The sequence below is a fragment of the Salvelinus fontinalis genome, chromosome 23 (genome assembly GCF_029448725.1).
Source record: "Salvelinus fontinalis isolate EN_2023a chromosome 23, ASM2944872v1, whole genome shotgun sequence".
Taxonomy (NCBI): Eukaryota; Metazoa; Chordata; class Actinopteri; order Salmoniformes; family Salmonidae; genus Salvelinus; species Salvelinus fontinalis.
In genome coordinates this window covers 26,545,245-26,568,741 of record NC_074687.1, presented here as the reverse complement: position 1 = coordinate 26,568,741, position 23,497 = coordinate 26,545,245, and positions in this window count along the sequence as shown.

The window sequence follows — 23,497 nt, the reverse complement described above, 5'->3', positions numbered from 1 at the left end:
TGGATCAGTGTGTATTACACCTGGATCAGAGTGTATTAGACCTGGATCAGAGTGTGTTAGAACTGGATCAGAGTGTATTAGACCTGGATCAGAGTGTATTAGACCTGGATCAGAGTGTATTATACCTGGATCAGAGTGTGTTAGACCTGGATCAGAGTGTATTAGACCTGGATCAGAGTGTATTAGACCTGGATCAGAGTGTATTACACCTGGATCAGTGTGTATTACACCTGGATCAGAGTGTATTAGACCTGGATCAGAGTGTGTTAGAACTGGATCAGAGTGTATTAGACCTGGATCAGAGTGTATTAGACCTGGATCAGAGTGTATTATACCTGGATCAGAGTGTGTTAGACCTGGATCAGAGTGTATTAGACCTGGATCAGAGTGTATTAGACCTGGATCAGAGTGTATTAGACCTGGAACATAATGTATTAGACCTGGATCAGAACAAGTTAGACATGGATCAGAGTGTATTAGACCTGGATCAGAGTGTATTAGACCTGGATCATAATGTGTTAGACCTGGATCAGAGTGTATTAGACCTGGATCAGAGTGTATTATGCCTGGATCAGAGTGTATTAGACCTGGATCAGAATGTATTATACCTGGATCAGAATGTATTAGACCTGGATCAGAGTGTATTAGACCTGGATCAGAGTGTATTAGACCTGGATCAGAGTGTATTAGACCTGGACCAGAATGTATTATACCTGGATCAGAGTGTATTAGACCTGGATCAGAACAAGTTAGACCTGGATCAGAGTGTATTAGACCTGGATCAGAGTGTATTCGACCTGGATCAGAGTGTATTAGACCTGGATCAGAATGTATTAGACCTGGATCAGAGTGTATTATACCTGGATCAGAGTGTATTAGACCTGGATCAGAATGTATTATACCTGGATCAGAGTGTATTATACCTGGATCAGAGTGTATTAGACCTGGATCAGAGTGTATTAGACCTGGAACAGAATGTATTAGACATGGATCAGAGTGTATTAGACCTGGATCAGAGTGTATTATACCTGGATCAGAGTGTATTAGACCTGGATCAGAGTGTATTATACCTGGATCAGAGTGTATTAGACCTGGATCAGAATGTATTATACCTGGATCAGAGTGTATTATACCTGGATCAGAGTGTATTAGACCTGGATCAGAGTGTATTAGACCTGGAACAGAATGTATTAGACATGGATCAGAGTGTATTAGACCTGGATCAGAGTGTATTATACCTGGATCAGAGTGTATTAGACCTGGATCAGAGTGTATTAGACCTGGATCAGAATGTATTAGACCTGGATCAGAGTGTATTAGACCTGGATCAGAGTGTATTAGACCTGGAACAGAATGTATTATACATGGATCAGAGTGTATTAGACCTGGATCAGAATGTATTAGACCTGGATCAGAGTGTATTAGACCTGGATCAGAGTGTATTAGACCTGGATCAGAGTGTATTAGACCTGGATCAGAGTGTATTAGACCTGGATCAGAGTGTATTAGACCTGGATCAGAGTGTATTAGACCTGGATCAGAGTGTATTAGACCTGGATCAGAGTGTATTAGACCTGGATCAGAGTATGTTAGACCTGGATCAGAGTGTATTATACCTGGATCAGAATGTATTAGACCTGGATCAGAGTGTATTAGACCTGGATCAGAACAAGTTAGACCTGGATCAGAGTATTATACCTGGATCAGAGTGTATTAGACCTGGATCAGAATGTATTAGACCTGGATCAGAGTGTATTAGACCTGGATCAGAATGTGTATTATACCTGGATCAGAGTGTATTAGACCTGGATCAGAGTGTATTAGACCTGGATCAGAGTGTATTAGACCTGGATCAGAGTGTATTAGACCTGGATCAGAGTGTATTAGACCTGGATCAGAGTGTATTAGACCTGGATCAGAGTGTATTACACCTGGAACAGAGTGTATTAGACCTGGATCAGAGTGTATTAGACCTGGATCAGAGTGTGTTAGAACTGGATCAGAGTGTATTAGACCTGGATCAGAGTGTATTAGACCTGGATCAGAGTGTATTATACCTGGATCAGAGTGTGTTAGACCTGGATCAGAGTGTATTAGACCTGGATCAGAGTGTATTAGACCTGGATCAGAGTGTATTAGACCTGGAACATAATGTATTAGACATGGATCAGAACAAGTTAGACATGGATCAGAGTGTATTAGACCTGGATCAGAGTGTATTAGACCTGGATCAGAATGTGTTAGACCTGGATCAGAGTGTATTAGACCTGGATCAGAGTGTATTATGCCTGGATCAGAGTGTATTAGACCTGGATAAGAATGTATTATACCTGGATCAGAATGTATTAGACCTGGATCAGAGTGTATTAGACCTGGATCAGAGTGTATTAGACCTGGATCAGAGTGTATTAGACCTGGACCAGAATGTATTATACCTGGATCAGAGTGTATTAGACCTGGATCAGAACAAGTTAGACCTGGATCAGAGTGTATTAGACCTGGATCAGAGTGTATTCGACCTGGATCAGAGTGTATTAGACCTGGATCAGAATGTATTATACCTGGATCAGAGTGTATTATACCTGGATCAGAGTGTATTAGACCTGGATCAGAATGTATTATACCTGGATCAGAGTGTATTATACCTGGATCAGAGTGTATTAGACCTGGATCAGAGTGTATTAGACCTGGAACAGAATGTATTAGACATGGATCAGAGTGTATTAGACCTGGATCAGAGTGTATTATACCTGGATCAGAGTGTATTAGACCTGGATCAGAGTGTATTAGACCTGGATCAGAGTGTATTAGACCTGGATCAGAATGTATTAGACCTGGATCAGAGTGTATTAGACCTGGATCAGAGTGTATTAGACCTGGAACAGAATGTATTATACCTGGATCAGAGTGTATTAGACCTGGATCAGAATGTATTAGACCTGGATCAGAGTTTATTAGACCTGGATCAGAGTGTATTAGACCTGGATCAGAGTGTATTAGACCTGGATCAGAGTGTATTAGACCTGGATCAGAGTGTATTAGACCTGGATCAGAGTGTATTAGACCTGGATCAGAGTGTATTAGACCTGGATCAGAGTGTATTAGACCTGGATCAGAGTGTATTAGACCTGGATCAGAGTATGTTAGACCTGGATCAGAGTGTATTATACCTGGATCAGAATGTATTAGACCTGGATCAGAGTGTATTAGACCTGGATCAGAACAAGTTAGACCTGGATCAGAGTATTAGACCTGGATCAGAATGTATTAGACCTGGATCAGAGTGTATTAGACCTGGATCAGAATGTGTATTATACCTGGATCAGAGTGTATTAGACCTGGATCAGAGTGTATTAGACCTGGATCAGAGTGTATTAGACCTGGATCAGAGTGTATTAGACCTGGATCAGAGTGTATTAGACCTGGATCAGAGTGTATTACACCTGGATCAGAGTGTATTACACCTGGATCAGTGTGTATTACACCTGGATCAGAGTGTATTATACCTGGATCAGAGTGTATTAGACCTGGATCAGAGTGTATTAGACCTGGATCAGAATGTATTAGACCTGGATCAGAGTGTATTAGACCTGGATCAGAGTGTATTAGACCTGGAACAGAATGTATTATACATGGATCAGAGTGTATTAGACCTGGATCAGAATGTATTAGACCTGGATCAGAGTGTATTAGACCTGGATCAGAGTGTATTAGACCTGGATCAGAGTGTATTAGACCTGGATCAGAGTGTATTAGACCTGGATCAGAGTGTATTAGACCTGGATCAGAGTGTATTAGACCTGGATCAGAGTGTATTAGACCTGGATCAGAGTGTATTAGACCTGGATCAGAGTATGTTAGACCTGGATCAGAGTGTATTATACCTGGATCAGAATGTATTAGACCTGGATCAGAGCGTATTAGACCTGGATCAGAACAAGTTAGACCTGGATCAGAGTATTATACCTGGATCAGAGTGTATTAGACCTGGATCAGAATGTATTAGACCTGGATCAGAGTGTATTAGACCTGGATCAGAATGTGTATTATACCTGGATCAGAGTGTATTAGACCTGGATCAGAGTGTATTAGACCTGGATCAGAGTGTATTAGACCTGGATCAGAGTGTATTAGACCTGGATCAGAGTGTATTAGACCTGGATCAGAGTGTATTACACCTGGATCAGTGTGTATTACACCTGGATCAGAGTGTATTAGACCTGGATCAGAGTGTGTTAGAACTGGATCAGAGTGTATTAGACCTGGATCAGAGTGTATTAGACCTGGATCAGAGTGTATTATACCTGGATCAGAGTGTGTTAGACCTGGATCAGAGTGTATTAGACCTGGATCAGAGTGTATTAGACCTGGATCAGAGTGTATTAGACCTGGAACATAATGTATTAGACCTGGATCAGAACAAGTTAGACATGGATCAGAGTGTATTAGACCTGGATCAGAGTGTATTAGACCTGGATCAGAATGTGTTAGACCTGGATCAGAGTGTATTAGACCTGGATCAGAGTGTATTATGCCTGGATCAGAGTGTATTAGACCTGGATCAGAATGTATTATACCTGGATCAGAATGTATTAGACCTGGATCAGAGTGTATTAGACCTGGATCAGAGTGTATTAGACCTGGATCAGAGTGTATTAGACCTGGACCAGAATGTATTATACCTGGATCAGAGTGTATTAGACCTGGATCAGAACAAGTTAGACCTGGATCAGAGTGTATTAGACCTGGATCAGAGTGTATTCGACCTGGATCAGAGTGTATTAGACCTGGATCAGAATGTATTATACCTGGATCAGAGTGTATTATACCTGGATCAGAGTGTATTAGACCTGGATCAGAATGTATTATACCTGGATCAGAGTGTATTAGACCTGGATCAGAACAAGTTAGACCTGGATCAGAGTATTATACCTGGATCAGAGTGTATTAGACCTGGATCAGAATGTATTAGACCTGGATCAGAGTGTATTAGACCTGGATCAGAATGTGTTAGACCTGGATCAGAGTGTATTAGACCTGGATCAGAGTGTATTATGCCTGGATCAGAGTGTATTAGACCTGGATCAGAATGTATTATACCTGGATCAGAATGTATTAGACCTGGATCAGAGTGTATTAGACCTGGATCAGAGTGTATTAGACCTGGATCAGAGTGTATTAGACCTGGACCAGAATGTATTATACCTGGATCAGAGTGTATTAGACCTGGATCAGAACAAGTTAGACCTGGATCAGAGTGTATTAGACCTGGATCAGAGTGTATTCGACCTGGATCAGAGTGTATTAGACCTGGATCAGAATGTATTATACCTGGATCAGAGTGTATTATACCTGGATCAGAGTGTATTAGACCTGGATCAGAATGTATTATACCTGGATCAGAGTGTATTATACCTGGATCAGAGTGTATTAGACCTGGATCAGAGTGTAATAGACCTGGATCAGAGTGTATTAGACCTGGATCAGAATGTATTAGACCTGGATCAGAGTGTATTATACCTGGATCAGAGTGTATTAGACCTGGATCAGAGTGTAATAGACCTGGATCAGAGTGTATTAGACCTGGATCAGAATGTATTAGACCTGGATCAGAATGTGTATTATACCTGGATCAGAGTGTATTAGACCTGGATCAGAGTGTATTAGACCTGGATCAGAGTGTATTAGACCTGGATCAGAGTGTATTAGACCTGGATCAGAGTGTATTAGACCTGGATCAGAGTATGTTAGACCTGGATCAGAGTGTATTATACCTGGATCAGAATGTATTAGACCTGGATCAGAGCGTATTAGACCTGGATCAGAACAAGTTAGACCTGGATCAGAGTATTATACCTGGATCAGAGTGTATTAGACCTGGATCAGAATGTATTAGACCTGGATCAGAGTGTATTAGACCTGGATCAGAATGTGTATTATACCTGGATCAGAGTGTATTAGACCTGGATCAGAGTGTATTAGACCTGGATCAGAGTGTATTAGACCTGGATCAGAGTGTATTAGACCTGGATCAGAGTGTATTAGACCTGGATCAGAGTGTATTACACCTGGATCAGTGTGTATTACACCTGGATCAGAGTGTATTAGACCTGGATCAGAGTGTGTTAGAACTGGATCAGAGTGTATTAGACCTGGATCAGAGTGTATTAGACCTGGATCAGAGTGTATTATACCTGGATCAGAGTGTGTTAGACCTGGATCAGAGTGTATTAGACCTGGATCAGAGTGTATTAGACCTGGATCAGAGTGTATTAGACCTGGAACATAATGTATTAGACCTGGATCAGAACAAGTTAGACATGGATCAGAGTGTATTAGACCTGGATCAGAGTGTATTAGACCTGGATCAGAATGTGTTAGACCTGGATCAGAGTGTATTAGACCTGGATCAGAGTGTATTATGCCTGGATCAGAGTGTATTAGACCTGGATCAGAATGTATTATACCTGGATCAGAATGTATTAGACCTGGATCAGAGTGTATTAGACCTGGATCAGAGTGTATTAGACCTGGATCAGAGTGTATTAGACCTGGACCAGAATGTATTATACCTGGATCAGAGTGTATTAGACCTGGATCAGAACAAGTTAGACCTGGATCAGAGTGTATTAGACCTGGATCAGAGTGTATTCGACCTGGATCAGAGTGTATTAGACCTGGATCAGAATGTATTATACCTGGATCAGAGTGTATTATACCTGGATCAGAGTGTATTAGACCTGGATCAGAATGTATTATACCTGGATCAGAGTGTATTAGACCTGGATCAGAACAAGTTAGACCTGGATCAGAGTATTATACCTGGATCAGAGTGTATTAGACCTGGATCAGAATGTATTAGACCTGGATCAGAGTGTATTAGACCTGGATCAGAATGTGTTAGACCTGGATCAGAGTGTATTAGACCTGGATCAGAGTGTATTATGCCTGGATCAGAGTGTATTAGACCTGGATCAGAATGTATTATACCTGGATCAGAATGTTTTAGACCTGGATCAGAGTGTATTAGACCTGGATCAGAGTGTATTAGACCTGGATCAGAGTGTATTAGACCTGGACCAGAATGTATTATACCTGGATCAGAGTGTATTAGACCTGGATCAGAACAAGTTAGACCTGGATCAGAGTGTATTAGACCTGGATCAGAGTGTATTCGACCTGGATCAGAGTGTATTAGACCTGGATCAGAATGTATTATACCTGGATCAGAGTGTATTATACCTGGATCAGAGTGTATTAGACCTGGATCAGAATGTATTATACCTGGATCAGAGTGTATTATACCTGGATCAGAGTGTATTAGACCTGGATCAGAGTGTAATAGACCTGGATCAGAGTGTATTAGACCTGGATCAGAATGTATTAGACCTGGATCAGAGTGTATTAGACCTGGATCAGAGTGTATTAGACCTGGAACAGAATGTATTACACATGGATCAGAGTGTATTAGACCTGGATCAGAATGTATTAGACCTGGATCAGAGTGTATTAGACCTGGATCAGAGTGTATTAGACCTGGATCAGAGTGTATTAGACCTGGATCAGAGTGTATTAGACCTGGATCAGAGTGTATTAGACCTGGATCAGAGTGTATTAGACCTGGATCAGAGTGTATTCGACCTGGATCAGAGTGTATTAGACCTGGATCAGAGTGTATTAGACCTGGATCAGAGTATGTTAGACCTGGATCAGAGTGTATTATACCTGGATCAGAATGTATTAGACCTGGATCAGAGTGTATTAGACCTGGATCAGAACAAGTTAGACCTGGATCAGAGTATTATACCTGGATCAGAGTGTATTAGACCTGGATCAGAATGTATTAGACCTGGATCAGAGTGTATTAGACCTGGATCAGAATGTGTATTAGACCTGGATCAGAGTGTATTAGACCTGGATCAGAGTGTATTAGACCTGGATCAGAGTGTATTAGACCTGGATCAGAGTGTATTAGACCTGGATCAGAGTGTATTACACCTGGATCAGTGTGTATTACACCTGGATCAGAGTGTATTAGACCTGGATCAGAGTGTATTAGAACTGGATCAGAGTGTATTAGACCTGGATCAGAGTGTATTAGACCTGGATCAGAGTGTATTAGACCTGGATCAGAGTGTATTAGACCTGGATCAGAGTGTATTAGACCTGGATCAGAGTGTATTAGACCTGGATCAGAGTGTATTAGACCTGGAACATAATGTATTAGACCTGGATCAGAACAAGTTAGACATGGATCAGAGTGTATTAGACCTGGATCAGAGTGTATTAGACCTGGATCAGAATGTGTTAGACCTGGATCAGAGTGTATTAGACCTGGATCAGAGTGTATTATGCCTGGATCAGAGTGTATTAGACCTGGATCAGAATGTATTATACCTGGATCAGAATGTATTAGACCTGGATCAGAGTGTATTAGACCTGGATCAGAGTGTATTAGACCTGGATCAGAGTGTAGTAGACCTGGACCAGAATGTATTATACCTGGATCAGAGTGTATTAGACCTGGATCAGAACAAGTTAGACCTGGATCAGAGTGTATTAGACCTGGATCAGAGTGTATTCGACCTGGATCAGAGTGTATTAGACCTGGATCAGAATGTATTATACCTGGATCAGAGTGTATTAGACCTGGATCAGAACAAGTTAGACCTGGATCAGAGTGTATTAGACCTGGATCAGAGTGTATTAGACCTGGATCAGAGTGTATTAGAATTGGATCAGAATGTATTAGACCTGGATCAGAGTGTATTAGACCTGGATCAGAGTGTATTAGACCTGGATCAGAGTGTATTAGACCTGGATCAGAGTGTATTAGACCTGGATCAGAGTGTATTAGACCTGGATCAGAGTGTATTATACCTGGATCAGATTGTATTAGACCTGGATTAGAGTGTATTAGACCTGGATCAGAGTGTATTAGACCTGGATCAGAGTGTATTAGACCTGGATCAGAGTGTATTAGACCTGGATCAGAGTGTATTAGACCTGGATCAGAGTGTATTAGACCTGGATCAGAGTGTATTAGACCTGGATCAGAGTGTATTAGACCTGGATCAGAGTGTATTATACCTGGATCAGAGTGTGTTAGACCTGGATCAGAGTGTATTAGACCTGGATCAGAGTGTATTAGACCTGGATCAGAGTGTATTAGACCTGGATCAGAACAAGTTAGACATGGATCAGAGTGTATTAGACCTGGATCAGAGTGTATTAGACCTGGATCAGAATGTGTTAGACCTGGATCAGAGTGTATTAGACCTGGATCAGAGTGTATTAGACCTGGATCAGAGTGTATTAGACCTGGATCAGAATGTATTAGACCTGGATCAGAGTGTACTAGACCTGGATCAGAGTGTATTATGCCTGGATCAGAGTGTATTAGACCTGGATCAGAATGAATTATACCTGGATCAGAATGTATTAGACCTGGATCAGAGTGTATTAGACCTGGATCAGAGTGTATTAGACCTGGATCAGAGTGTATTAGACCTGGATCAGAGTGTATTAGACCTGGACCAGAATGTATTATACCTGGATCAGAGTGTATTAGACCTGGATCAGAACAAGTTAGACCTGGATCAGAGTGTATTAGACCTGGATCAGAGTGTATTAGACCTGGATCAGAGTGTATTAGACCTGGATCTGAATGTATTATACCTGGATCAGAGTGTATTAGACCTGGATCAGAACAAGTTAGACCTGGATCAGAGTGTATTAGACCTGGATCAGAGTGTATTAGACCTGGATCAGAGTATATTAGACCTGGATCAGAGTGTATTAGAATTGGATCAGAATGTATTAGACCTGGATCGGAGTGTATTAGACCTGGATCAGAGTGTATTAGACTTGGATCAGAGTGTATTAGACCTGGATCAGAGTGTATTAGAATTGGATCAGAGTGTATTATACCTGGATCAGTGTGTATTAGACCTGGATCAGAATGTATTAGACCTGGATCAGAATGTATTAGACCTGGATCAGAATGTATTATACCTGGATCAGAATGTGTTAGACCTGGATCAGAGTGTATTAGAATTGGATCAGAATGTGTTACACCTGGATCAGAGTGTATTAGACCTGGATCAGAGTGTATTAGACCTGGATCAGAGTGTATTAGACCTGGATCAGAGTGTATTAGAATTGGATCAGAGTGTATTATACCTGGATCAGAGTGTATTATACCTGGATCAGTGTGTATTAGACCTGGATCAGAGTGTATTATACCTGGATCAGAGTGTATTATACCTGGATCAGAGTGTATTAGACCTGGATCAGAATGTATTATACCTGGATCAGAGTGTATTAGACCTGGATCAGAGTGTATTAGACCTGGATCAGAGTGTATTAGACCTGGAACAGAATGTATTAGACATGGATCAGAGTGTATTAGACCCGGATCAGAGTGTATTATACCTGGATCAGAGTGTATTAGACCTGGATCAGAGTGTATTAGACCTGGATCAGAATGTATTAGACCTGGATCAGAGTGTATTAGACCTGGATCAGAGTGTATTAGACCTGGAACAGAATGTATTATACATGGATCAGAGTGTATTAGACCTGGATCAGAATGTATTAGACCTGGATCAGAGTGTATTAGACCTGGATCAGAGTGTATTAGACCTGGATCAGAGTGTATTAGACCTGGATCAGAGTGTATTAGACCTGGATCAGAGTGTATTAGACCTGGATCAGAGTGTATTAGACCTGGATCAGAGTGTATTAGACCTGGATCAGAGTGTATTAGACCTGGATCAGAGTGTATTAGACCTGGATCAGAGTATGTTAGACCTGGATCAGAGTGTATTAGACCTGGATCAGAATGTATTAGACCTGGATCAGAGTGTATTATACCTGGATCAGAATGTATTAGACCTGGATCAGAGTGTATTAGACCTGGATCAGAGTGTATTAGACCTGGATCAGAGTGTATTAGACCTGGATCAGAGTGTATTATACCTGGATCAGAGTGTATTAGACCTGGATCAGAATGTATTAGACCTGGATCAGAGTGTATTAGACCTGGATCAGAATGTGTATTATACCTGGATCAGAGTGTATTATACCTGGATCAGAGTGTGTTAGACCTGGATCAGAGTGTATTAGACCTGGATCAGAGTGTATTAGACCTGGATCAGAGTGTATTAGACCTGGATCAGAACAAGTTAGACATGGATCAGAGTGTATTAGACCTGGATCAGAGTGTATTAGACCTGGATCAGAATGTGTTAGACCTGGATCAGAGTGTATTAGACCTGGATCAGAGTGTATTAGACCTGGATCAGAGTGTATTAGACCTGGATCAGAATGTATTAGACCTGGATCAGAGTGTACTAGACCTGGATCAGAGTGTATTATGCCTGGATCAGAATGTATTATACCTGGATCAGAATGTATTAGACCTGGATCAGAGTGTATTAGACCTGGATCAGAGTGTATTAGACCTGGATCAGAGTGTATTAGACCTGGATCAGAGTGTATTAGACCTGGACCAGAATGTATTATACCTGGATCAGAGTGTATTAGACCTGGATCAGAACAAGTTAGACCTGGATCAGAGTGTATTAGACCTGGATCAGAGTGTATTAGACCTGGATCCGAGTGTATTAGACCTGGATCAGAATGTATTATACCTGGATCAGAGTGTATTAGACCTGGATCAGAACAAGTTAGACCTGGATCAGAGTGTATTAGACCTGGATCAGAGTGTATTAGACCTGGATCAGAGTATATTAGACCTGGATCAGAGTGTATTAGAATTGGATCAAAATGTATTAGACCTGGATCGGAGTGTATTAGACCTGGATCAGAGTGTATTAGACTTGGATCAGAGTGTATTAGACCTGGATCAGAGTGTATTAGAATTGGATCAGAGTGTATTATACCTGGATCAGTGTGTATTAGACCTGGATCAGAATGTATTAGACCTGGATCAGAATGTATTAGACCTGGATCAGAATGTATTATACCTGGATCAGAATGTGTTAGACCTGGATCAGAGTGTATTAGAATTGGATCATAATGTGTTACACCTGGATCAGAGTGTATTAGACCTGGATCAGAGTGTATTAGACCTGGATTAGAGTGTATTAGACCTGGATCAGAGTGTATTAGAATTGGATCAGAGTGTATTATACCTGGATCAGAGTGTATTATACCTGGATCAGTGTGTATTAGACCTGGATCAGAGTGTATTATACCTGGATCAGAGTGTATTATACCTGGATCAGAGTGTATTAGACCTGGATCAGAATGTATTATACCTGGATCAGAGTGTATTATACCTGGATCAGAGTGTATTAGACCTGGATCAGAGTGTATTATACCTGGAACAGAATGTATTAGACATGGATCAGAGTGTATTAGACCTGGATCAGAGTGTATTATACCTGGATCAGAGTGTATTAGACCTGGATCAGAGTGTATTAGACCTGGATCAGAATGTATTAGACCTGGATCAGAGTGTATTATGCCTGGATCAGAGTGTATTAGACCTGGATCAGAATGTATTATACCTGGATCAGAATGTATTAGACCTGGATCAGAGTGTATTAGACCTGGATCAGAGTGTATTAGACCTGGATCAGAGTGTATTAGACCTGGACCAGAATGTATTATACCTGGATCAGAGTGTATTAGACCTGGATCAGAACAAGTTAGACCTGGATCAGAGTGTATTAGACCTGGATCAGAGTGAATTCGACCTGGATCAGAGTGTATTAGACCTGGATCAGAATGTATTATACCTGGATCAGAGTGTATTAGACCTGGATCAGAACAAGTTAGACCTGGATCAGAGTGTATTAGACCTGGATCAGAGTGTATTAGACCTGGATCAGAGTGTATTAGACCTGGATCAGAGTGTATTAGAATTGGATCAGAATGTATTAGACCTGGATCAGAGTGTATTAGACCTGGATCAGAGTGTATTAGACCTGGATCAGAGTGTATTAGACCTGGATCAGAGTGTATTAGACCTGGATCAGAGTGTATTAGACCTGGATCAGAGTGTATTAGACCTGGATCAGAATGTATTAGACCTGGATCAGAGTGTATTAGACCTGGATCAGAGTGTATTAGACCTGGAACAGAATGTATTATACATGGATCAGAGTGTATTAGACCTGGATCAGAATGTATTATACATGGATCAGAGTGTATTATACCTGGATCAGAGTGTATTAGACCTGGATCAGAGTGTATTAGACCTGGATCAGAGTGTATTAGACATGGATCAGAATGTATTAGACCTGGATCAGAGTGTATTAGACCTGGATCAGAGTGTATTAGACCTGGATCAGAGTGTATTAGACCTGGATCAGAGTGTATTAGACCTGGATCAGAGTGTATTAGACCTGGATCAGAGTGTATTATACCTGGATCAGAGTGTATTATACCTGGATCAGAGTGTATTAGACCTGGATCAGAGTGTATTAGACCTGGATCAGAGTGTATTAGACCTGGATCAGAGTGTATTAGACCTGGATCAGAGTGTATTAGACCTGGATCAGAGTGTATTAGACCTGGATCAGAGTGTATTAGACCTGGATCAGAGTGTATTAGACCTGGATCAGAGTGTATTATACCTGGATCAGATTGTATTAGACCTGGATTAGAGTGTATTAGACCTGGATTAGAGTGTATTAGACCTGGATCAGAGTGTATTAGACCTGGATCAGAGTGTATTAGACCTGGATCAGAGTGTATTAGACCTGGATCAGAGTGTATTAGACCTGGATCAGAGTGTATTAGACCTGGATCAGAGTGTATTAGACCTGGATCAGAGTGTATTATACCTGGATCAGAGTGTGTTAGACCTGGATCAGAGTGTATTAGACCTGGATCAGAGTGTATTAGACCTGGATCAGAGTGTATTAGACCTGGATCAGAACAAGTTAGACATGGATCAGAGTGTATTAGACCTGGATCAGAGTGTATTAGACCTGGATCAGAATGTGTTAGACCTGGATCAGAGTGTATTAGACCTGGATCAGAGTGTATTAGACCTGGATCAGAGTGTATTAGACCTGGATCAGAATGTATTAGACCTGGATCAGAGTGTACTAGACCTGGATCAGAGTGTATTATGCCTGGATCAGAATGTATTATACCTGGATCAGAATGTATTAGACCTGGATCAGAGTGTATTAGACCTGGATCAGAGTGTATTAGACCTGGATCAGAGTGTATTAGACCTGGATCAGAGTGTATTAGACCTGGACCAGAATGTATTATACCTGGATCAGAGTGTATTAGACCTGGATCAGAACAAGTTAGACCTGGATCAGAGTGTATTAGACCTGGATCAGAGTGTATTAGACCTGGATCCGAGTGTATTAGACCTGGATCAGAATGTATTATACCTGGATCAGAGTGTATTAGACCTGGATCAGAACAAGTTAGACCTGGATCAGAGTGTATTAGACCTGGATCAGAGTGTATTAGACCTGGATCAGAGTATATTAGACCTGGATCAGAGTGTATTAGAATTGGATCAGAATGTATTAGACCTGGATCGGAGTGTATTAGACCTGGATCAGAGTGTATTAGACTTGGATCAGAGTGTATTAGACCTGGATCAGAGTGTATTAGACCTGGATCAGAGTGTATTAGAATTGGATCAGAGTGTATTATACCTGGATCAGTGTGTATTAGACCTGGATCAGAATGTATTAGACCTGGATCAGAATGTATTAGACCTGGATCAGAATGTATTATACCTGGATCAGAATGTGTTAGACCTGGATCAGAGTGTATTAGAATTGGATCAGAATGTGTTACACCTGGATCAGAGTGTATTAGACCTGGATCAGAGTGTATTAGACCTGGATTAGAGTGTATTAGACCTGGATCAGAGTGTATTAGAATTGGATCAGAGTGTATTATACCTGGATCAGAGTGTATTATACCTGGATCAGTGTGTATTAGACCTGGATCAGAGTGTATTATACCTGGATCAGAGTGTATTATACCTGGATCAGAGTGTATTAGACCTGGATCAGAATGTATTATACCTGGATCAGAGTGTATTATACCTGGATCAGAGTGTATTAGACCTGGATCAGAGTGTATTAGACCTGGAACAGAATGTATTAGACATGGATCAGAGTGTATTAGACCTGGATCAGAGTGTATTATACCTGGATCAGAGTGTATTAGACCTGGATCAGAGTGTATTAGACCTGGATCAGAATGTATTAGACCTGGATCAGAGTGTATTAGACCTGGATCAGAGTGTATTAGACCTGGAACAGAATGTATTATACATGGATCAGAGTGTATTAGACCTGGATCAGAATGTATTAGACCTGGATCAGAGTGTATTAGACCTGGATCAGAGTGTATTAGACCTGGATCAGAGTGTATTAGACCTGGATCAGAGTGTATTAGACCTGGATCAGAGTGTATTAGACCTGGATCAGAGTGTATTAGACCTGGATCAGAGTGTATTAGACCTGGATCAGAGTATGTTAGACCTGGATCAGAGTGTATTATACCTGGATCAGAATGTATTAGACCTGGATCAGAGTGTATTAGACCTGGATCAGAACAAGTTAGACCTGGATCAGAGTATTATACCTGGATCAGAGTGTATTAGACCTGGATCAGAATGTATTAGACCTGGATCAGAGTGTATTAGACCTGGATCAGAATGTGTATTATACCTGGATCAGGGTGTATTAGACCTGGATCAGAGTGTATTAGACCTGGATCAGAGTGTATTAGACCTGGATCAGAGTGTATTAGACCTGGATCAGAGTGTATTACACCTGGATCAGAGTGTATTACACCTGGATCAGTGTGTATTACACCTGGATCAGAGTGTATTAGACCTGGATCAGAGTGTGTTAGAACTGGATCAGAGTGTATTAGACCTGGATCAGAGTGTATTATACCTGGATCAGAGTGTATTAGACCTGGATCAGAGTGTATTATACCTGGATCAGAGTGTGTTAGACCTGGATCAGAGTGTATTAGACCTGGATCAGAGTGTATTAGACCTGGATCAGAGTGTATTAGACCTGGAACAGAATGTATTAGACCTGGATCAGAACAAGTTAGACATGGATCAGAGTGTATTAGACCTGGATCAGAGTGTATTAGACCTGGATCAGAATGTGTTAGACCTGGATCAGAGTGTATTAGACCTGGATCAGAGTGTATTATGCCTGGATCAGAGTGTATTAGACCTGGATCAGAATGTATTAGACCTGGATCAGAACAAGTTAGACCTGGATCAGAGTGTATTAGACCTGGATCAGAGTGTATTAGACCTGGATCAGAGTGTATTAGACCTGGATCAGAGTGTATTAGAATTGGATCAGAATGTATTAGACCTGGATCAGAGTGTATTAGACCTGGATCAGAGTGTATTAGACTTGGATCAGAGTGTATTAGACCTGGATCAGAGTGTATTAGACCTGGATCAGAATGTATTAGACCTGGATGAGAGTGTATTAGACCTGGATCAGAGTGTATTAGACCTGGATCAGAGTGTATTAGACCTGGAACATAATGTATTATACATGGATCAGAGTGTATTAGACCTGGATCAGAATGTATTATACATGGATCAGAGTGTATTATACCTGGATCAGAGTGTATTAGACCTGGATCAGAGTGTATTAGACATGGATCAGAGTGTATTAGACCTGGATCAGAGTGTATTAGACCTGGATCAGAGTGTATTAGACCTGGATCAGAGTGTATTAGACCTGGATCAGAGTGTATTAGACCTGGATCAGAGTGTATTAGACCTGGATCAGAGTGTATTAGACCTGGATCAGAGTGTATTATACCTGGATCAGAGTGTATTATACCTGGATCAGAGTGTATTAGACCTGGATCAGAGTGTATTAGACCTGGATCAGAGTGTATTAGACCTGGATCAGAGTGTATTAGACCTGGATCAGAGTGTATTAGACCTGGATCAGAGTGTATTAGACCTGGATCAGAGTGTATTAGACCTGGATCAGAGTGTATTAGACCTGGATCAGAGTGTATTAGACCTGGATCAGAGTGTATTAGACCTGGATCAGAGTGTATTAGACCTGGATCAGAGTGTATTAGACCTGGATCAGAGTGTATTAGACCTGGATCAGAGTGTATTAGACCTGGATCAGAGTGTATTATACCTGGATCAGATTGTATTAGACCTGGATTAGAGTGTATTAGACCTGGATTAGAGTGTATTAGACCTGGATCAGAGTGTATTAGACCTGGATCAGAGTGTATTAGACCTGGATCAGAGTGTATTAGACCTGGATCAGAGTGTATTAGACCTGGATCAGAGTGTATTAGACCTGGATCAGAGTGTATTATACCTGGATCAGAGTGTGTTAGACCTGGATCAGAGTGTATTAGACCTGGATCAGAGTGTATTAGACCTGGATCAGAGTGTATTAGACCTGGATCAGAACAAGTTAGACATGGATCAGAGTGTATTAGACCTGGATCAGAGTGTATTAGACCTGGATCAGAATGTGCTAGACCTGGATCAGAGTGTATTAGACCTGGATCAGAGTGTATTAGACCTGGATCAGAGTGTATTAGACCTGGATCAGAATGTATTAGACCTGGATCAGAGTGTACTAGACCTGGATCAGAGTGTATTATGCCTGGATCAGAATGTATTATACCTGGATCAGAATGTATTAGACCTGGATCAGAGTGTATTAGACCTGGATCAGAGTGTATTAGACCTGGATCAGAGTGTATTAGACCTGGATCAGAGTGTATTAGACCTGGACCAGAATGTATTATACCTGGATCAGAGTGTATTAGACCTGGATCAGAACAAGTTAGACCTGGATCAGAGTGTATTAGACCTGGATCAGAGTGTATTAGACCTGGATCCGAGTGTATTAGACCTGGATCAGAATGTATTATACCTGGATCAGAGTGTATTAGACCTGGATCAGAACAAGTTAGACCTGGATCAGAGTGTATTAGACCTGGATCAGAGTGTATTAGACCTGGATCAGAGTATATTAGACCTGGATCAGAGTGTATTAGAATTGGATCAGAATGTATTAGACCTGGATCGGAGTGTATTAGACCTGGATCAGAGTGTATTAGACTTGGATCAGAGTGTATTAGACCTGGATCAGAGTGTATTAGACCTGGATCAGAGTGTATTAGAATTGGATCAGAGTGTATTATACCTGGATCAGAGTGTATTAGACCTGGATCAGAGTGTATTAGACCTGGATCAGAGTGTATTAGACCTGGATCAGAGTGTATTAGACCTGGATCAGAGTGTATTAGACCTGGATCAGAGTGTATTAGACCTGGATCAGAGTGTATTAGACCTGGATCAGAGTGTATTACACCTGGATCAGAGTGTATTACACCTGGATCAGTGTGTATTACACCTGGATCAGAGTGTATTAGACCTGGATCAGAGTGTGTTAGAACTGGATCAGAGTGTATTAGACCTGGATCAGAGTGTATTATACCTGGATCAGAGTGTATTAGACCTGGATCAGAGTGTATTATACCTGGATCAGAGTGTGTTAGACCTGGATCAGAGTGTATTAGACCTGGATCAGAGTGTATTAGACCTGGATCAGAGTGTATTAGACCTGGAACAGAATGTATTAGACCTGGATCAGAACAAGTTAGACATGGATCAGAGTGTATTAGACCTGGATCAGAGTGTATTAGACCTGGATCAGAATGTGTTAGACCTGGATCAGAGTGTATTAGACCTGGATCAGAGTGTATTATGCCTGGATCAGAGTGTATTAGACCTGGATCAGAATGTATTAGACCTGGATCAGAGTGTATTAGACCTGGATCAGAGTGTATTATACCTGGATCAGAGTGTATTAGACCTGGATCAGAACAAGTTAGACCTGGATCAGAGTGTATTAGACCTGGATCAGAGTGTATTCGACCTGGATCAGAGTGTATTAGACCTGGATCAGAATGTATTATACCTGGATCAGAGTGTATTAGACCTGGATCAGAACAAGTTAGACCTGGATCAGAGTGTATTAGACCTGGATCAGAGTGTATTAGACCTGGATCAGAGTGTATTAGACCTGGATCAGAGTGTATTAGAATTGGATCAGAATGTATTAGACCTGGATCAGAGTGTATTAGACCTGGATCAGAGTGTATTAGACTTGGATCAGAGTGTATTAGACCTGGATCAGAGTGTATTAGACCTGGATCAGAATGTATTAGACCTGGATGAGAGTGTATTAGACCTGGATCAGAGTGTATTAGACCTGGATCAGAGTGTATTAGACCTGGAACATAATGTATTATACATGGATCAGAGTGTATTAGACCTGGATCAGAATGTATTATACATGGATCAGAGTGTATTATACCTGGATCAGAGTGTATTAGACCTGGATCAGAGTGTATTAGACATGGATCAGAGTGTATTAGACCTGGATCAGAGTGTATTATACCTGGATCAGAGTGTATTAGACCTGGATCAGAGTGTATTAGACCTGGATCAGAGTGTATTAGACCTGGATCAGAGTGTATTATACCTGGATCAGAGTGTATTATACCTGGATCAGAGTGTATTAGACCTGGATCAGAGTGTATTAGACCTGGATCAGAGTGTATTAGACCTGGATCAGAGTGTATTAGACCTGGATCAGAGTGTATTAGACCTGGATCAGAGTGTATTAGACCTGGATCAGAGTGTATTAGACCTGGATCAGAGTGTATTATACCTGGATCAGAGTGTATTATACCTGGATCAGAGTGTATTAGACCTGGATCAGAGTGTATTAGACCTGGATCAGAGTGTATTAGACCTGGATCAGAGTGTATTAGACCTGGATCAGAGTGTATTAGACCTGGATCAGAGTGTATTAGACCTGGATCAGAGTGTATTAGACCTGGATCAGAGTGTATTAGACCTGGATCAGAGTGTATTATACCTGGATCAGATTGTATTAGACCTGGATTAGAGTGTATTAGACCTGGATTAGAGTGTATTAGACCTGGATCAGAGTGTATTAGACCTGGATCAGAGTGTATTAGACCTGGATCAGAGTGTATTAGACCTGGATCAGAGTGTATTAGACCTGGATCAGAGTGTATTAGACCTGGATCAGAGTGTATTAGACCTGGATCAGAGTGTATTAGACCTGGATCAGAGTGTATTATACCTGGATCAGAGTGTGTTAGACCTGGATCAGAGTGTATTAGACCTGGATCAGAGTGTATTAGACCTGGATCAGAGTGTATTAGACCTGGATCAGAACAAGTTAGACATGGATCAGAGTGTATTAGACCTGGATCAGAGTGTATTAGACCTGGATCAGAATGTGTTAGACCTGGATCAGAGTGTATTAGACCTGGATCAGAGTGTATTAGACCTGGATCAGAGTGTATTAGACCTGGATCAGAATGTATTAGACCTGGATCAGAGTGTACTAGACCTGGATCAGAGTGTATTATGCCTGGATCAGAATGTATTATACCTGGATCAGAATGTATTAGACCTGGATCAGAGTGTATTAGACCTGGATCAGAGTGTATTAGACCTGGATCAGAGTGTATTAGACCTGGATCAGAGTGTATTAGACCTGGACCAGAATGTATTATACCTGGATCAGAGTGTATTAGACCTGGATCAGAACAAGTTAGACCTGGATCAGAGTGTATTAGACCTGGATCAGAGTGTATTAGACCTGGATCCGAGTGTATTAGACCTGGATCAGAATGTATTATACCTGGATCAGAGTGTATTAGACCTGGATCAGAACAAGTTAGACCTGGATCAGAGTGTATTAGACCTGGATCAGAGTGTATTAGACCTGGATCAGAGTATATTAGACCTGGATCAGAGTGTATTAGAATTGGATCAGAATGTATTAGACCTGGATCGGAGTGTATTAGACCTGGATCAGAGTGTATTAGACTTGGATCAGAGTGTATTAGACCTGGATCAGAGTGTATTAGACCTGGATCAGAGTGTATTAGAATTGGATCAGAGTGTATTATACCTGGATCAGTGTGTATTAAACCTGGATCAGAATGTATTAGACCTGGATCAGAATGTATTAGACCTGGATCAGAATGTATTATACCTGGATCAGAATGTGTTAGACCTGGATCAGAGTGTATTAGAATTGGATCAGAATGTGTTACACCTGGATCAGAGTGTATTAGACCTGGATCAGAGTGTATTAGACCTGGATTAGAGTGTATTAGACCTGGATCAGAGTGTATTAGAATTGGATCAGAGTGTATTATACCTGGATCAGAGTGTATTATACCTGGATCAGTGTGTATTAGACCTGGATCAGAGTGTATTATACCTGGATCAGAGTGTATTATACCTGGATCAGAGTGTATTAGACCTGGATCAGAATGTATTATACCTGGATCAGAGTGTATTATACCTGGATCAGAGTGTATTAGACCTGGATCAGAGTGTATTAGACCTGGAACAGAATGTATTAGACATGGATCAGAGTGTATTAGACCTGGATCAGAGTGTATTATACCTGGATCAGAGTGTATTAGACCTGGATCAGAGTGTATTAGACCTGGATCAGAATGTATTAGACCTGGATCAGAGTGTATTAGACCTGGATCAGAGTGTATTAGACCTGGAACAGAATGTATTATACATGGATCAGAGTGTATTAGACCTGGATCAGAATGTATTAGACCTGGATCAGAGTGTATTAGACCTGGATCAGAGTGTATTAGACCTGGATCAGAGTGTATTAGACCTGGATCAGAGTGTATTAGACCTGGATCAGAGTGTATTAGACCTGGATCAGAGTGTATTAGACCTGGATCAGAGTGTATTAGACCTGGATCAGAGTATGTTAGACCTGGATCAGAGTGTATTATACCTGGATCAGAATGTATTAGACCTGGATCAGAGTGTATTAGACCTGGATCAGAACAAGTTAGACCTGGATCAGAGTATTATACCTGGATCAGAGTGTATTAGACCTGGATCAGAATGTATTAGACCTGGATCAGAGTGTATTAGACCTGGATCAGAATGTGTATTATACCTGGATCAGAGTGTATTAGACCTGGATCAGAGTGTATTAGACCTGGATCAGAGTGTATTAGACCTGGATCAGAGTGTATTAGACCTGGATAAGAGTGTATTACACCTGGATCAGAGTGTATTACACCTGGATCAGTGTGTATTACACCTGGATCAGAGTGTATTAGACCTGGATCAGAGTGTGTTAGAACTGGATCAGAGTGTATTAGACCTGGATCAGAGTGTATTATACCTGGATCAGAGTGTATTAGACCTGGATCAGAGTGTATTATACCTGGATCAGAGTGTGTTAGACCTGGATCAGAGTGTATTAGACCTGGATCAGAGTGTATTAGACCTGGATCAGAGTGTATTAGACCTGGAACAGAATGTATTAGACCTGGATCAGAACAAGTTAGACATGGATCAGAGTGTATTAGACCTGGATCAGAGTGTATTAGACCTGGATCAGAATGTGTTAGACCTGGATCAGAGTGTATTAGACCTGGATCAGAGTGTATTATGCCTGGATCAGAGTGTATTAGACCTGGATCAGAATGTATTAGACCTGGATCAGAGTGTATTAGACCTGGATCAGAGTGTATTAGACCTGGATCAGAGTGTATTAGACCTGGATCAGAGTGTATTAGACCTGGACCAGAATGTATTATACCTGGATCAGAGTGTATTAGACCTGGATCAGAACAAGTTAGACCTGGATCAGAGTGTATTAGACCTGGATCAGAGTGTATTAGACCTGGAACAGAATGTATTATACATGGATCAGAGTGTATTAGACCTGGATCAGAGTGTATTAGACCTGGAACAGAATGTATTATACATGGATCAGAGTGTATTAGACCTGGATCAGAATGTATTAGACCTGGATCAGAGTGTATTAGACCTGGATCAGAGTGTATTAGACCTGGATCAGAGTGTATTAGACCTGGATCAGAGTGTATTAGACCTGGATCAGAGTGTATTAGACCTGGATCAGAGTGTATTAGACCTGGATCAGAGTGTATTAGACCTGGATCAGAGTATGTTAGACCTGGATCAGAGTGTATTATACCTGGATCAGAATGTATTAGACCTGGATCAGAGTGTATTAGACCTGGATCAGAACAAGTTAGACCTGGATCAGAGTATTATACCTGGATCAGAGTGTATTAGACCTGGATCAGAATGTATTAGACCTGGATCAGAGTGTATTAGACCTGGATCAGAATGTGTATTATACCTGGATCAGAGTGTATTAGACCTGGATCAGAGTGTATTAGACCTGGATCAGAGTGTATTAGACCTGGATCAGAGTGTATTAGACCTGGATCAGAGTGTATTACACCTGGATCAGAGTGTATTACACCTGGATCAGTGTGTATTACACCTGGATCAGAGTGTATTAGACCTGGATCAGAGTGTGTTAGAACTGGATCAGAGTGTATTAGACCTGGATCAGAGTGTATTATACCTGGATCAGAGTGTATTAGA